The sequence below is a fragment of the Falco cherrug genome, chromosome 3, assembly GCF_023634085.1.
Source record: "Falco cherrug isolate bFalChe1 chromosome 3, bFalChe1.pri, whole genome shotgun sequence".
NCBI classification, from domain to species: domain Eukaryota; kingdom Metazoa; phylum Chordata; class Aves; order Falconiformes; family Falconidae; genus Falco; species Falco cherrug.
The window spans coordinates 48,230,763-48,236,762 of record NC_073699.1 but is presented as its reverse complement, the minus strand read 5'-3'; the positions used below and the strand labels follow the sequence as shown (position 1 = coordinate 48,236,762).

The 6,000-nt window shown below is 44.5% G+C and overlaps 1 protein-coding gene across 1 annotated transcript in view; it reads right to left on the bottom strand.

Annotated features, from left to right (window-relative positions):
• Window positions 1-353: 353 nt before the first annotated feature.
• LOC102049309 (transmembrane protein 68) overlaps window positions 354-6,000 on the bottom strand; it is a 28,570-nt gene continuing 22,923 nt past the window's right edge. Inside the window, exon 8 of the mRNA XM_055704917.1 lies at window positions 354-508. The gene's annotated coding sequence lies outside the window, so the exon portion shown is untranslated. The remainder of the gene's footprint in view (window positions 509-6,000) is intronic.

Genomic DNA, 6,000 nt, shown 5'->3' with positions numbered 1-6,000 from the left:
GTCTCACCCACCATGCAGCCCAATAGAATTGCACAAGGATAAGCTGTCTGGCAGGAATTTGCAGCTCTCACCAGTGCATGCCTTGATTTAGATGGAGATATGGGTTAACGATCTGATCCAGTATGGCACATCTCCTCCCCGAGTGGTGGCTGAAAAGGCACCGCACTGTATTTCCAATCAGGTATGCCATTCCCCTGATGGCATGTGCAAGTAGGACATGAGAAACATCAATTTTAAATTCAACTTCTTTTAATATTGTTTTGAGTACAGATCTCATAAAACCTTTGCTTTAATTAACTTTTCTTGCACAGAGAATTCATTTTCACTCACTGCCTATGCCACAGGATGCTCCTGACTGTGCATAGAGATGGCATATTTTCTTTCTATTTCTGCCTGAAGGAGAATTAGAATAAGAAGGGAAAGTATTTGGTTGCACTTTTATCCTTTGGAGTACTTTTTCTTGTGTGCACACGTACAACATCTTTTGAGATCATAGCTCTCATATTTCCTAAAGGAAGAGGAAGAAAAAACAGGGCAGCCTTAGAGAAAAACAAAAAATCTTGGAAGAACATAAAAGTCTTGTATTCATTACAGTTTGCCTTGAAGAGTTTATCTGACATTTCTCTGAGACCTGAGTTATCAGAAACAGTAATTTGCTCTGCATTATCTACTACCTCGATTCAAAAGAAGTACTAAAGAGGTGTCATTCGAATTCAGACAGGAAGCCGGATCTCAAGGGAGATGCTCTGCCTCTTATGAAGGCAGCTGGTGTATGGGGAAGAAAGTGGAGAAGCTTCTGGGCTCAGGATCTTTCTGTTATTTATCTTGCAACTGCCCGGTACAAATATACAAAGGCTCTGGTGCCTAGGTGTCAGGGTGTAAGTGTACAGATCAGATTGTGTAGCAGGAGCAGGCAGAGCCAGCAAGGAGATACAGCCAGTCAGACAGGGTAGGGAGAGTGTGTAATGGAGTCGGGGACCGTCAGCTGCTGCCTTGCCAGAGCTCAGCTTTTATCTATCACAGGGCAGTGCCCCATGTCCTGGCACTTTCCAGGTCCCACACATCTGAATTTAAGCAGAGGCTGCAAAGAGGACCGTTTCATACTGGCTTTTTCAGACCAACATAGGTTGCATGAATAACTTGCTCCCTACGTGCCACCTTGCATTGCTGCTGTCTTAGACGGTACACGGCACTGAGCTGAGCTCTTCCTGCAAGCTGTTAGGGTGTGGATGCAGTATTTGGTGTGAATGCTCAGAGAGGCTCAGCTGAAGTGTTCAAAGGAATAACCTCTGCTTCGGCAATGTGGCTTTCCCCTTGTGTCAGGGCAGCAACACTTTTGAATTCTCCATGCCCTTACTGTTTCTGACATTGGAAACACTGGCTGCAAACTTCCAACCAACATGCCTGGGGAAAAAAAATCAAAGAATGCAGGCCAGAATGTTAGCAAACCATCTCTTTTCATGCCATAAACTTCCCTGTGTAAGGATCCTTCCTTCACTTGCCCTCAGATGCCAGCAGAGGTGATGCAATGTCTGGGTTTTTCCATGCGATGTATTGTGGCATCTGTAAGTGTGAAATGAGCAGACCTAACTCCTAAAGGCAGGCAGGCATGGCTTGCTTTCAGGCTGGCCAGGGCAAGTGTCTTTTTGGGATCAGGCATCTAAAAAAAGGTTTCCTTCCATCTTAAAAAAGGCAGTAACTGCACTATCTGAGCCACACTGAGCCATCTGGCATTTTGACAGTTTTTCTAACTTAAGACAACATGCCTTGCTAGATATTAACCCATTTCTGTGCTGACAGCAGCTAAAATTGGTGAATTTTTATTAGGATGGTTGTAATGGGGCAGCACTGCTCACTAAACAATGGAGCATTACGTATGTAATGAAGGGGGGTGGGGGGGTGGGGGGGTGGCAAGGCAACAGCCAAGCACACTGTGCAGGATCAAACATTTCCATTCCAGATAGGCTGTTGTAAAGCAAGCAGGAGAAATACACCTTCAGCTTTTCTGCTGAAATATAAAGTAAACCCAGCACACACACAGAGCAATATGGGGTGCCAGGAAGGGAAACTTGGGTCATGGACACAGGAATTACCTAGAGCCAGTCATGTTTTTTTCAATTGATTTATTCATTTATTTCATGCAGCTGCCAACACTTGCTGCACCTCTTAAAATTGACTTTGCCCCACCCCAACAATGGCACATTCATATTGGGGTGAATCACCACCACCTTCTCCCTATGCAGCCTACCTGTGCTCAGCCAAACCTCATCTCCTCTCCCCAGTTGCAAAACTGTAGCTGTTCCCAGCAGCTGGGTATTAAATCTGATTAAATTTGATGGAAGCAGGTCTTCATTCTGTCCCAAAAGAGCCAACACTACAGGCTCATGTGTTTTCCTTTGACTACCTGTCTCCACTGCTGTCTCTTGCCTGGAGTGCTGCCTGGAAGGGTGGAGGGACTGTTGAAAATGGACAGCTTGCCAAAGAAGTAAAGCTTCTGAAGGACAGCCCCAGTGTCAGTCTTTCTCAGGAGTTGCCTCCTCTACAGGTGAAATTGCACCTTTATATTTGAGCATATCTGTTTCCCTCGTTGTCAGACCTGCTATCCTCTGTGTTTCACTCTAGAGCTCGGGAATATTGGTGTTGCAAGTATTTGTTGAGGTGACAGCACTATTCTGGAACCTGAGTGCTTCTGGCTTTATTTGACCCTATGTGAGCACACTGCTAACACGGATGCTGTCTCCTATTTTACACATTGGAAATGGGGCTCAAATCCTCAGAGACGGGCCAATTCCTCATTGATTAAAATATTCCTATAGATTCAGTTCCTACACTTACTGAAATCTGCATTAAAATTAGGCGCTTGGGCTCCAGAAATCATTATTTGCTTGCTATCCGTGTTTGGCTGCACAGTTTGAAGAGGCGATCTGTTAGAAATCAGCACATCTACAGAAACTACTTGGTTCACTAGCTAATAAAAAATGATTAAGCATGATGACAAAGCCAGCATGAGCGATATCATCTTGACATTTGCAAAGCTCAGGTGGATTGAATAATAAGGTCTGCTATTTGCCTTGCAACAGCAGCTAAAGTAGGTTCCATGCTCCTGTTTATACTGAAGAAACAGGGCATCACGCATGCACATGCATACACATACCTATGCTGCTGTGTAAATAATAAAGTCAGACAGTATCTGGTCCCGCAGCCGTTAATGGTCAGAAGATGTTAAGAGTTAAGAAACTAAAGTAAGACAGATTAATGCATTCCAACAGCTGAGATCTTCTGGCTGCCTTTTTAGGTCATCTCTCTACTCCCTTTGCTCCCTGAAGTGTGTTTTTGGGCAGTCGCGGGTGCTTAGCTGCCCACGTGCCAGGCTCTCCTGGCTCACCCTGCTGCAGAAGCAACAAAAGCCATCCTCCGATTTTAACTGCTTGTCAAGCTGTACATCCACTGGCTTATGAAGAGAGCTTTGCAAATGAGGCACTGGGCATGGAGTAACCAAAGCAACTTGAAAGTGTCGTTTTCAGCACAACTTCAGATCTACGTATTGACCTGGTTGCTGCACCAGAAGGGCAGAATAAATTGCATAGCGTAAGAGTGTCTGTTGCTTCATTTATTATAGCTGCTATGCAGAAAGTTTATTGCCTCCCAGAAATGGTATTTGTGGATACTGTACATATGGCAGAAAAATACCACAGGCTCTTTATATAAACCTTTCTCACCTGTTAGAACAGCAGTCTTCCCTTACAAGGTTTCATCTCTGTGGGGATCTTAAAGGTGGTGGTGGTGGGATGCGCATGAAGACCAGAACTTAACCACATTAACTCCTCAGCTGTAACTTCTTGTGTCTGTCTCAACACACCTGAGCCAGCCTTGGGCTGATCAAGGTGTTTCAGGGCACTTGAGGCACTACAAACGGGGTGTCTGTGTGAGCCTGGCTGCTGCCCCTTCCCCTGCCTGCTCTGCCGTGCCACGCGTGCCTGCCGCAGGGCGAACCTCAGCGCTGCATCTGCCGGGGGCTCAGGCTCGCTTCGCCGCCTGCAAAGGCAAAGCTTTACTGTGATTCAAGCCTTGCCTGAATGACCCCGGGTATCAACATGGGGAGCCAGGGGAGTCTTCAGGAAACGATATAGACCAATGCAGTGACAGAGAGAGGAAATGGATAGCAAGCATGGCTGCTAGCTTACTTTTGAGGGGAAATCACAACCCTTGATGTGCTGCTGCCTGACAAGCAAGCCCAACGCAGCATTGACTACTAGATATCTTCCACTACAGTCTACTGGCTTATGGGTTGCTCCAGGCAGGCTGCAAGGGCTGCTGAGATCTTCTCCTGAGGCTGCTCCTCCCAAACAAGCACCCCTGCTGTGGCTCAGCTGGTAACTTTGGTCCTGGAAATGCCATCATTACTGCTATGCTCCTGTGCTGGTGCCAGGTTTTGCAAGGAGAAAAAGGAGTCAGGAAGTTTTGTTTCTATAAATGTGACCCGATTGCCCAGAATAAGGATTCCAAAACTAGTCTGGGGTTTGAGTGTGCTTGTTTCAGCTGCAGGGCTTGGTTTATATTTTCATTAATGCATTCAGAAACTAAGCCAAGTTGCAGTCAGACCTTTTCCTTCAACCTTGTTGTCACAAAGCAGGATCAAGATGCCAAAAATTCTGTCTGGAACGTAAAAATCTACGGTAATAAACATTAACCAAGCAAGCCTGCAACTGCTGTGCCTGCTAGTTAAGAAAATTAATCCATTTCTGAATAGACAGGACACTTCAAACTTTTTGGTGGAGTCAGGAGAGTGGTTTTTACATGGTAAGGAGAAATCTCAAGTAAAGTAAAATTAAGGAGTAAAGAAGTGATTGGAGAGCTGGCAGCTCCATCACAGCAGTTGAAATAGGGGCCCAGAAATGTTTCTAGGTACCTTTGGTAGACTTCAAATAAACCAAAAAGAGAACTAACAAATGTACATTGGGGTCTCCATTTCTGTTCCCACTTAATAAATAACTGAAGGAAAGACTGGAGCTGCTCTGAGCAGAGCATACACCTGACCATAAGAAACACCTCTGGAAGAAAAGTAAACCCAAGTCTGGAATATATGAATATCAGTCACAACTGTAATAGGACTCATCCCAAATGATATGCCACAAATTCCCTGTAAAGACGACCCAAAATTGTGAATTCCTATCTTCCTTGATGTTTGGCACGTTCTGTTTCCCATTAAAAGGAATTAGGTAAAAATGGTTCCGTTTCTTGCCTTTTTTTTTTTTTTTTTTTTACTTTTATGATCTTCTCTAAATAATACAATACACCCTCACACCCCGTCTCTTGCTAGAACTTTGGCATCTCATGTTTCCAGATCATGCAGCGGTTTTAGCTAGAAAACAGGAGCCAAAGGTGATCTGAAGAATCATGCTGCGCTCTCTCATTATAGTAACTAGTATGGACAGCAGGGAGTGGTGGGCTTTTTCTCATGTGATGGCTGCAACACAAGGCCTGGTGGAATAGGATCTGCTCTACAACAGCCAACTCAGCTCCGTGGTGGGGAAAAAATATTGGGTCTGCCTTATATATGCAGCCTGATGTTAATTCCAAATGGCATCTTACATTTTTGTAATGTTTCAGACACACACGCAAAAGCAAGAAGTGCGAGCAAACGCTTTTGTTTTTTAAAAAATTCTCCCTACAGTTCAACAGTTTATTACACTTTTGTGACCTATTTTCTAACATGAAGAGATCATTATAACAATTTTTAAATGTTTCAGGAAGCAACATATGGTATGCACTCAGTATATGCTGTGACAAAATTCGAGGCAGTAAGTGGTAAATTTGCAACCATCTGTGCAAAACAAAATTACTCAAACAAAAAAACCAGACAAGCAAATACTGCAAATAACTCATGCTGAGAAGTGTCATAGAATCATTTGGGTTGGAAGGGACCTTAAAGATCACCCAGTTCCAATCCCCTGCCGTAGGCAGACACGCCTCCCACTAGACCAGGTTGCTCAAAGCCCC